Source organism: Canis lupus, chromosome 26, assembly GCF_003254725.2.
Source record: "Canis lupus dingo isolate Sandy chromosome 26, ASM325472v2, whole genome shotgun sequence".
Classification (NCBI taxonomy): domain Eukaryota; kingdom Metazoa; phylum Chordata; class Mammalia; order Carnivora; family Canidae; genus Canis; species Canis lupus.
The window spans coordinates 13,003,839-13,016,036 of NC_064268.1; positions in this window are offsets into that span (position 1 = coordinate 13,003,839).

Here is a 12,198-nt window from a genome sequence, read left to right on the forward strand (position 1 = left end):
GTCTCAGGCACATTTGATCTCGCTGAGACGGAGGAATTAAATATTTAATTTTATTTCATTTTCATCTCAAAAGCCACATGCAGCTACCATATTGGACAGTGAGGTTTCCGAACCCAGCATATTAAAAGGAAAAGACAACTTCATGAGTGAATAAATGTCTCTGGGTAGAGAAATGGTTTGATGAAAATGGCCTTTTAGGGACAACCAAGCTGAACACTTTAGCTGAAACTCCTGGGAGCAACCACAGTAGGTTCAAATAATTCTACATCCATCCTTGCATACTGTCACCCAAGTTCAACCTCCACACAGTAGCCAGAGCACTGTTTCTAATGCTCACACCCAGTCATGTCCCTCCCTACGTAAGGCCCTTTGCTGGTTAAAGCCTTCACAATTCCCCAGTATGGATGCCACATTACGTATTAGAGATGCCAGAGTCTGGTTTCCATCTGCCCCATCTTCACCTGTTCCCTCTCCACCCCCCTGGTTCCACATCCCAACATGCATCAAGCTCCTTCCCCACTCAGGGCTTTGGAACATGCCCACTCTTCTTTCTGGATTTCTCTTCCTTTTCACTCAATCTTCCCTCCCATCCCTCTTCACCTGACTAACACCTTCCCACCTGCATGAGTTCGCTAGAGTGTCCATCACAAAGCACTACAAACTGAGCAACTAAAACCCACTTCTTGGGCTGTCTCACCATTCTAGCTGCTAGACATTCACGATCAAGATGTGGACAGAGCCATGTTCCTTCTGAAGGTACTAGGTCTATGCCTCCCTCCCAGCATCTGGTGGTTTGCTGCCAATATCTGGCATGCTTTGGCCTGTAGATGCAGCACCACAATCTCTGCCTTCATGCTCACATGATGTTCTCCCTGTGTGCTTGTCTGTCTTCAAATTTCTCCTTCTTCTAAGGACACCAGTCATATTGGACTAGGGGTCTTCAGGATGACTTCATCTTAACAAATTACATCCACAATCATCCAATCTCCAAGTAAAGTCACTTCCTGAGGTTCTGGGGGTTAGGATTTCAACATAAATTGGGGGAGTGAGGGCAGACACAATTCAACTCATAATACCATCCTCTAACCTGGAATGAAAATGTCACATACACAAGACTGTCTTCCCTGATTCCCCAGATCAAGTATACCTTGCTCCCACCCCCCACCCCAAGTCAAGTCATCCTTATTACACCTGCGCACTTCTCAGAGCTCAAATTGATCATTTTGCTTGATGTGTGTGTCTGCCACCATCAAATTACATTCCACGGGGGTAGGGACTATACCGCTTCCTTTATATAGAATCTCCAGTGACCAACATGTAGCAGGATCTCCATCCACATCTGTTTAATGAATGAACCAGTCACAAACAAGCCACACACAGTGTAGGGACACAAAGAAAGAGGACCTCTAAGAAAGGTCTTAGAGGCTGATGAACTGGGTTTGAAACCCCACCTCATTTTTTCCTATCCAAAGAGGAAGTCAACTTTTCCATGACTCAGTTTCCTCCTCTGTAAAATAGAGATACTCATAGTACCACCTTCATCAGGGTGTCAGGTGAGTCCTAACACATGGCAAGTGTGGACACCCCTGCCTGAAGCAGGGTAAGAACACAATGATGTCAGCCCTTCAGTCAGACAACACTACAAAAAAGCACCATTAGTGACTTTGCTGTGACATAAGACATGTGGCTTTTTTCCTAACATTCAAGGCATATCTGTTCTCATTTCACAGGGTCACTGTCCTCAGTCTCCCCCATCCCTGCATCTTGTATTTCTGGTTGGTTTGGCCCTGATTCTCATTGGAATGCAATTTCATGGGGTTTGAGAAGAGATGATGTTCCTTGAAACTTCCACCCCACGGCTCTCTTGAGATTTCTCAGAGATAGAAAAGTAGACTTGGCTCCGCTCAGAACCTGTTTGAACATTCGTTACACATACTTCAAAACCCCGAGCCCTTTGGACTTCTCACCCATTTACTCTTGGCAAAAAGCAGCTTCCTGCTTCTGCGAAGTTAAGCTTTCAAGCTTTAGGGGAAAAGGCTTTTTGGACAACAAACAGCCCTTTAAAAACAATATTTTGATGAGTTAAGTGTAAATGAATCAGAAACACATGGATTAAGCCTCTCTTGATGTACACATGGGTTTAATAATTATTGGAGGTGGAGAAGAAGGGAAGTGGGGCTGGAAAAGCCGTGTCTTGGGTTTTATCAAATCTAAAATGTTTGAGAAGTAATTCAAGACATTCCACACACCCCCAAATGTAGCCAGATTTTCCGATTCCACTTCCAAGGAGCCACACAGGATCTTTCTAGTAACGATTGAGTGCTCCAAAGCGCCAGGTTTTCATGGCTTCTGATTGGCTGGGCCTGACGCTATGATTTATGAGGCCATTCAAAGATTTATATATTGCCATTATAACAAATTCCTTCCAAACTGAACAGTACCCAAATGCAGCTTTATAAATATCTTTCCTGTTAGAAGCCTCTTTCTATTCACAAAACTCTCCTTCTTTGCTGTTCCCCAGCCCCCCTCAAGCCACAGATTCCCCCATGAGGTCCAGACCAATGGTGAGTGAGGGAATTAATTTTACCATGGCTGAAACGTGTTTCACTTTGGATTGAGTTTTAAATGACTTGGGTCTATATAAGCTGCGGGTCACAAGAAGGTTATAGCTAAAGGGCTCATAAGTTAGGTGAAGGGTGGAAGAGGTGGAATTTTATAAATGCTTATTGCTTTCATAAAAAGAAAAGCTAAGTTGTGTTCGTGCCGAACACAGTCAAACACTCCATACATCAGGGCACGCTGTTTCCTAGAGGAAATGTCCCTTACTGGTTTGGCGGGCTTCTGCCTTCCTCCATTTCAATGACATCATCCATGTTGGATAAGTAACTTCTTCCACATGTCACCATCCATGTATCCTTCTCCCAAATGAATTCTGAGTCACTCAAAGCTCTGAGGTATGCTAACTTTCATGGCTTAATGGGGAGCAGAAAAGGGGAGTGAAAAGTGGGAGGGGAAGGACTTCCTGCTCTTTAATTCATTGCCCCATAGGTCTTGTTCCCAATGACATGCTCATAAGGCCCATCCACCATGGTGTACAGAAGTTATCAGGAAAAGAAAGAACAGGGTTAAAATTCTGCATGAGGCTCGTGGGCAGTCCCATGACTATGCTAGAAACATTGCAATGGGAAAGTTGACTGCTTTAGCAAACACCAAGGGGTGATGATCCAACAGTGCTGCATATGAGAGCCATCACCCAAGTGACCCCAGCCATCTGTATTAGTCAGCAAGGACACAACAATGCTGCATAACAAACTGTCCCCAAATTCACTGGATTATAAGAACAACTGGCTATTCTCATGTTCACAGATCTGTAAACTGATTGTGCCCAGCTGAGCTAGGATGGACTTCAGGCTCTAGAAGCCTGATTCTGAGCTCCAGGCTGTAAATTGGGTTCAGATCTATTTCAAGGGTGTTTCCATCCTCCTTGCCCCAGTGGTCACCCAGGTCACATGGCCTGTTCCTCACGTCATCCCCTGGAGCCCCGGTCTGCAATTCCTTCTCAGGTACAGACATTGTCACTGTACTCTACCCCTTCTTGTTCTCTGCAACTCATGACTTAAGTGCGCTGAAAAGCCTAATTGGTACGTACATTCCTGGGGCTGAGAGGAAAACACATAGGTGGTTACCAGACCCAAGGAAAGGGAGTCGGGTAGCAAGGGCTTCCTGGATAGAAGTAGCAACCTTGAGTCCAAGGACACAGACAGACCAAGGCAACCCAGAAGGGAGGGAGGCAATGGAATAAGTATAGCAATATCCTTCTCCTTCCTCCCTCCCATCTCTTTCCAGGGACACCACTGGTCAAACCCAGCCAGAAGACAGAGGGCAAAGGAGCCTACTGATTCCATCCACATAGGTCAGCTACTTAGGCAGAGGACACAAAGAAAGATGAGGAGTGGAGATGGAGAGGCAAGCAGAAAAGATCCAACATAAACAATGTGCTCAGAAAAGAAAGGACAAGAGGATTCTGGGTGTGCTTATAGGTAAAAGGTCACAGTTGCCAGCTGTAATGAAGGGACACCACAAAAGAAGTCTAGAGACCTGGATTCTTGACACTGTTCTACCACATACAAGCTGGAGACCTCAGTAAATTACTCAGTAATTACTCAGTAAATTACTTCTCTAAGCCTTGCTTTTCCTCTTCTGCAAAGAAGGCCATCAGATATCCCCTGCTCACTTGAGATAGTTGCCTGGAGTTCAACCAGCAAATAGATAGGAAGGTGTGTCCACTTTAGGAAACCAGATTTTTGTTCTCTGCTACATCTTGAACCCCTAGAACAGGGTGTAACACATAGCAAATGCTTACACATCTATGTGTAAATAATAATGCCATTGAAACCCAATCCATGTCTTCTAGAATGCCACTAGGGTGGATTCACAGCCTTGTCTACCCAATAACAAGGTGCACTATTCAAATCTTCTCAAGGTTGTAGTTGCTTGATCTGCCTTTTCGACAGGCTGTGCATTCAGAGTTGGTCATTTCATAAGTTAAGTGGGTCATAAAGGTGGTAGTGGTTGTCGGTGAAAAGTGAGGATCATACCATCAGCTGGAAAGAATAGAAACTCAACTGACACATAGGCTTAACCAAAAGTGGAGACTTATTGGTCCACACAACCAAAATATCCGTATCAGATGAGGTAAATTAAAAGAAATACCCAGGAGTTAAAACAAGCACCCAGCTTCTCTCCATCTCTCCACTCTGTCTTGGAAAGTGTTAGATTTGAACTTTCATACAGTGCCTTCTCATGCTCTGGGAGCTTCCTTTCTGTTAGTGACATGGTTGCTCATTCTGAGGAAGAAGGAGGATCTCCTCTGGTGGCTCCCTTGGAAAGGATAAAAAAAAAATCTGTCTTTATCAGAAACCCAAATAAGCATCTTCTTCATATCACAGGTTCTGATTAGCTAAATACGCATCCCTGAGCCGATGACTGGAGTCTGGGGAGGGGATTCACTCATTGCTTGCACTTACTGGTGCTTGGAGCAGGGTGTCAGATAATCCCATCCAAACCGTACGTCTAGAAGGACAAACCCTTGCACGGGTAATGCTTATGGAAAAAGAGTGGATTGAATGTTGGTGTACCCTCTACATACCACCTCACATTTGGGCTACCTGTGTACATCTTCCATAGCTTTCCCCAACATTATCCCTATAGAGCCTGCTCTATAAGGGACACAGGGAAATATTTTGGCTCTGATATTTTCTACCGTGTTCACAAAAAGGTTCACAAAAAAATGATACACATCTCTTTCCAACTTTGCATTTGGTGACACCATGCTGATAGCTTGAAATCAGCCATAGTGGGATTATTTACACTATTGACAAAAGCTACAAGTCAGAAAGTTAGGTTCCATTGGATACGGAAGGCCTTCTGGCTCTGAGTTTTTCCACCATGTCCACCAAGAGAAGCTTCTGTTAAAAATCCCCAACCCATCCTCCATTCTACCTCTACAGCAGTCTTTAGAAAACACAAATCTGACTAAGGCATTCCATGTAAATCCGTTCATTGCTACCTTTTGCCTTAAAATTATCTTTCCAGATTCATTCCCTCACTCATCTTGTGAGCTCTGGTCATAACAGGCCATTTGCTATTCCATAAAACACCAGGTTCTACATGTTGGTCCTCTGCATGGAACCACCTTCTCCATCTGGTAGACTCCCACTTCTCCATCAAAACCTAGCTCAAGGGATGCCTGGGTGGCTCAGCAGTTGAGCATCTGCCTTGAGCTCAGGTTCTAGTCCTGGGATCCTAGGATCAAGTCCCACATCAGGCTCCCTCAGGGGAGATGTCTTCTTCCTCTGCCTGTGTCTCTGCCTCTCTATGTGTCTCTCATGAATAAATAAAATCTTAAAAAAAAAAAAAACCTAGATCAAATGTTTATATATGAGAGGAGCACTGACTAAGTGTTCTATATGTGCCATTGCCCTTCTACTTTAGGACTTGCCACTGTGAATTTAATTACTCATTTACACATCTGTCATACCCCCCCTAAAAAGAGACTGCCTTTTTTTACTGTTTATGTTTTTACTGTTTACTGTTGTATTCCCAAAACCTAGCACAAAGGCTCATATACTGTAGGTAGTTCAAAAATAATTCTCAAATGAACAGTGAACAGTGAAAAAAACAAATACGTATTTGCCACTCATTATGTGCCAGACACTTTGTTAAGCACTGGACTTTGTGACAGGGCTCAAAACATGGTCCCTGACCTCCAAAAGCTCAGATTCTACAGATAAACAAACAAGATAGAAACCTATCCTCATCATCTTTACATCCCTCCCACCTAGCATCTATTATGTGCTAAACATCTGTTTGCGGTAAGAATGATGGTTAAAGCCCTCCCTTGGCTGATTCAGGCCAGTGGGAAAGCATTCTTGACTCAGCTGTCATTTGTAGTACACCGTCGTCACCAAACACTATTAAGCATCCTTGTAGTATAAACACAGAGCAAGTTACAGAGACGCAGAGCCTAATGTCTGGGAGCCGGTATTAAACTAATGACATCAACTCTCAGCAAACAGGAAAGAACAAACAAGCAGAGAAAAGGCTGCTTGCTGCACGGTGAGGTGGGAACAGGGTGGCAATCTCACGATGGGATCAGAGCCCAGGGACACAGAGTACCGGGAAATTGAGCCAGCTGCCCTATTTGGGTGGGAGAAGGAGCATGAATCACCACCTCACTGGGATCTGAGAAGAAATCAGGGAACGATGGCTTGGCTGACTGGTGGACAAGGCAGGGACAAGCAACAGAACGGACATTTTTTGAGTGTTATCTCTGCACCAGGCACTGGGCTGAGCAGTCTATCCCTGGCAGTTCATCGAATACCCACAATAAGCCTGATGTTAATATTCACTTTGTACAGATTCCAAAACTGAGGCTCAGCAGCCTTAAGACACTTGCCAAAGGTTGCACAGCCAGTAAATGAGAAGCAGCCTGGGTTTCTGATTCAGCTCTGATTCCTGAGCCTGATTTTTAATCATAGCGCCTTACAACAGAAAAGAACACAAGACAGGTTTTGACCCTCTTCTTCCAAGAGGGACTGCGTTTGGGTCAATTGTGCATAAGAACTTGAGAATCAGCCAACCTTCAATTTATTCTGGACTCTGAATATCCTGTTTGACCGCTCCCACGCTCCTGCTCTTTTATTCCTGGCTGGTATTTGTTTCTGTCTTCTTTCAGGGCTATTAGGAAGGTAGATACAAGAAAAGGTTCTAAGATCATAAAGGCAAAAAATCCACAATGTAAATCCATCACCTAAGCAGAATGCCAAAGTGGAAGATCTCACCTGCCTCTTTCCCAAAGTCCCCAACATCCCACCAACTCTTAAGTCAAATTTTTGTATGGCTGACGAAGCCTGCCAGGCCCCAGGGTTGGCACAAATCTCTCATTCTTACACTAATTTCCTTTTTCGTATACACAAATAGAAATTGTATATATTTAAGGCATATAATTTAACATCTTGATAGACATATACATTGTAAAACAATCACCATAATCAAGCTAATTAGCATACCCATCACCTCCCAACTGCTTGAATGCGTGTGTGTTGAGGACACTTGAGATCTACTCTTCACAAATTTCAATTATACAATGTTAACTATGAGATCTCCAGAGCTTACTCATCTTGCATAATTGAAAATTTAGAATGGGAGAAAATAATGTGTAAACCATATACCTGATAAGAGATCAGTATCTAAAATATGTAAGAAAGTCAAAAACTTGACAGTACAAAAACAAACAAACAAACAAACAAAAAAATAGCCCAATTAAAATCTGGGCAAAAGACCAGGATAGACATTTCTCCAAAAAAGCATACAAAAAGCCAGTAGATATCTGAAAAGATGCTCATATCACTAATGATGGGGAAATGCAAATTGAAGCCACAGGTGATATCACCTCACACCTTGGCAGAATGGCCATTATCAAAAAGACAAGAGCTAACAGGTGTTGGTCAGGATGTGGAAGGAAGGAGACTCAAGGGCATGGATGGTGGGAATGCAAATTGGTGCAACCATTGTGGAAAACAGTGTGGAGGCTCTTCTAATTTCCTTCTGTGCATCCTGCAAATGACAATGGCTTGTAGACTAAACATTCCCCATGAGAGGTAATCACAATATTCCCCTGTGCTCCAGCCTAAAATGCCACCATAACGGCTTCCATCTGGGTCACAGGGTAGGGCACGAGGACGCACCTGGAGGTGTGAAAGATGTGATGGTAGGGAGGCAGAGACAGCTCAGACACACCTGGTGGCCAGTCCAGTGGTGTGTGGTGGCAAGGAGGGGGCGGGGAAGAGATCTCTAGACACAAAGTCAAGTTTCTTCTCTTTGTTTGAAAATTATGAATCTCTTTTGTTTTTTTTTGTTTTTTTTTTTATTTTTATTTATGATAGCCACAGAGAGAGAGAGAGAGAGAGGCGCAGAGACACAGGCAGAGGGAGAAGCAGGCTCCATGCACCGGGAGCCCGACGTGGGACTCGATCCCGGGTCTCCAGGATCGCGCCCTGGGCCAAAGGCAAGCGCCAAACCGCTGCGCCACCCAGGGATCCCTATGAATCTCTTTTGATGAGACTCAATATCCTGTGATGCCCAAAGTCAAGAACCATGGGTCCCTAATAAGTTAAAGAAAGCTCACTACTTTTGTGAATGTTCTAAGTATCATGTGTCAGTTTAATGCATGGGCTTTGGAGTGTGTCCAGTCTGGTGTTAATTCTCTGCTCCGGCACTTGGCAGACCTTGTAGTGGGTTAAATAGCGCCCCAGCCCTCAAGAGATATGTCTACCTGGGACCTCAGAATGTGGCCCTGTTTGGAATAAGGGTCTTTGCAGAGGTTATTAATGTAAGCATCTCGAGTTGAGGTCAACCTGGATTGGGAGGGCTCCATATCCTTTGATGGGCGTCCTTATGTGAGACAGAAAAGAGAGGAGATACAGAGAAACCAGAGGAAGACGGAGGCAGAGACTGAACACCAGGAGCCACCGGAAGCTGAAGACATGAGAAAGGATCCTCCCCAGACCCTCCGGAGGGCGCGTGGCCCATCCTGCTGACAGCTTGATTCCAGACTCCCTGCCTCCTAAACTAAAAGAATGAATTTCTTTTGTCTTAAGCCACTGATGTTCGCTGTCCTCGAAACTAGCACAGATGTGATGCCAGGCAAGCCGCTTCATTTCTCCTCTGTAAGCCTCTGTTTCTCATTTTTAAAATGGGTCCAAAGACAACACCTCCCTCCCAGGGAGGACAGGGAGATTTGGGAAGAGGATGTACTCAGGGTAGGGCTCAGTAAACAGTAGCTGTTGTCACTAACAGTCCAACAAGCCTGTCAATTTGATCCCCAAACAGATTATCCCCACACCCTGAAACAAATGTCCAAGGTACAACATGCCATCCTCACCAACGTGCCCCAGGCATCGGGTGGGGGCTGGGAGAAGCAGGAAAAAAGTAGAGAAGATTCCAGATGACATGGTGAAGTCAGGGATCCCAGACACAGGCAGGAGAAATGCAGAGAGGTAGAGAGAGAGAGAGAGAGAGAGAGATCACATTCCTTCTAATACTAAGAGTACCTGAAACACAACAGTGCATCTCTCTAACCTGTTTGCTTTTCTATAAAATGGGAGTAACAATAATAGAGCCTCCCTTGCAAGACTGTTCTGAGGATAAAATGAAATTCTGTGTGGATCGTGCTTAATACAATGCCTGGTATTCATTCATTCATTTCATTCATTGCCACACCCTTCTGTGGGCCAGGCACCGTTCTAGGCATACAAGAAGCATTTATATGGTCTCCAGGGGGTTTTGTTTTTGTTTTTCTTATTTTTATTGGGTCAGCTGGAAACATTAGTACTAACCACGGGCTTCTCTGACTGTGGAAGAAAGATATAAAGGGACCCATCCTTTCTCGTCTCCCTCCATCCCAGTCAGCCCCCAGACATTCTCTTTGGCATCTCTCCTAGGGCATCCACCCATCATCCAAAGATTTTTCTGGACCACAAAGGAGGAGAACACTGTGGGCAACTTCCTCCTACCCCAGAGCCGTGGGAAAGTGGCCTGAGGACACGGCCCTTGCTTCCCAGAATTGCACCAGGAGTTGTGGGGCACTCATAAATCTCACCAGTGACCTCAAGCTAATCGTACTGTTCTGTTGAGAAACAGGATGCAGGGACTTCACAAGCTCCATTGTACCCTCAGACCCAAGCAGAAAGATCACTTTATATGTTCCTTTATTCATTCTTTCAATAGTTATTGAGCATCTTTATGTGTCAGGAGTGGTTCTAGGCTCTGGAAACATAAAAAGGGAGAATATACAATTCTCCATCACAGAACTAACAGATAAATACATTACCATACAGATAAATACATTATTTCAAATCATAAATGAGGGCAGCCCTGGTGGCTCAGCGGGTTAGCGCCGCCTTCAGCCCAGGATGTGATCCTGGAGACCCGGGATCAAGGCCCACATCAGGTTCCCTGCATGGAGCCTGCTTCTCCCTCTGCCTGTGTCTCTGCCTCTCTCTCTGTGTCTTCCATGAATAAATAAATAAAATCTTTAAAAAAAATCATAAATGAGTAGACCTAAGGGAAGTTAACAGCATGATAAGAGTGTTTACAGAGGCATCTGCCCATGGAGTTCAGGAGAGGGGATAGATTGTAGAAGGCTAAAGAAAAGGAGGAGGAGTTAATCAGGCCAGCAGGGGAATGGAGAGGTTTCCAGGCAGCTGTGCAAAGGCCCTGTGGTTACAGGGAGTTTTGCTGGAGGACAGAGGGAGAAGGGGAGTGGAGAAATTGAAGAGGGCAGGGGTGAGTCCCCTAAGACTTGGGAAACATTAATCTTTAATAACAGAACTAACATGTCTTGAGCACATCCTTGGTGTCAGGCACTGTACAAGTGCTCTGCATGGATTGACTCGCTCAGCACCCTCCACACACCCGTGAGACTGGCTTATCCCATTCCCAGGTAGGAAACCCAGGTCAAGGAGATTAAGTCATCTGTTCAAGCAGCAAAGAAAGTCCTTAAAGTGCTTTAACTTGAAGTCTGGGGCTTTTGCTTTGTTTGCTTTCTTCCACAAACCAAAAGACAACAAGGAGTGTTTGGAAAGGGAGTTGGAATAAGGTGAGGATGGGTCAGTGTGCATGACCTGAGCACAGTTCCCAGGACAACTGGTTAGGCCAGAATAATATCATCATTTGCATCTAAATAGCACTTGGCTTTTCCAGGTATGGTTCCCTTCCAGCTTTCAAGGTTAAGTATTGTCATCCCCATTTTACAAAGGGTAACTGAGACCACGAAAACCCAAAGGGTTTTCCGAAACAGGGCTCACAAGTGCGAAAGCCAGGACTGGGACTCCCCTTTCCTGGCTCCCAAACCGGTGCTAATTTCTGCTGCCTCCACCTGCCACTCTGGGGCCATCCTCGGTCTCATGGGGACACCATCCCACTAAGTCCACGCTCCCAAACTGAGGACCTTTCCAGGAGGAGCTTCCAGGACCTGGCACCTGGGGTCTGCACTCTCAAGTGGCAAAGGAGGAATAATAATTCATGGTTATCAGGAATTTCATTTGTAGGAAGTCACTGGTTATGGATCAGGAGCCATACTGCATTCTCGTCTCTGGATCTAGAGTCCTGGCTGTGTTGACCTTTACTCTCTGAGCCTCCATTCCTCATTTTGTAAAACAAACAAATAAACAAACAAACAAAACATTAAAACCACTGTTTTGTGAAAAGCTCGCCCAGACTGCCATGGCAAGTGCAGGAAAAACCCCAGTGAGGCCCCCGGTGTAGCCCCAGGTCAGCCTGTGCTGTGCTGTCGTGATGATAGTCCTCGTCCTGAGTCTTACTCTCACACCTTGCTGGGCAGGGTCCCCACGATGCCGAATGATGAGGCTTCGTGTGCAAGAACTTGCCTCATGAAAACAAAAGTCCTGTGCAGTCACAAGACAAGGCACCTGGCCATTTTGAAAAGACCCTTAATAAACAAGCTTTGGGACAACAGGAAAGAAACTATCTGTGATTGAGCCGTTGGTTCCTGGGGAAAAGAATGTATAGATCCTTGAATGTGTGGAAAAGTCTGTTCACACAGGTTATCAGCCAGCAGACAGGCAGACTTCTGCTGGGATATTTTGTGTGCCCCCCTCCACTCTGCAGGAGCAT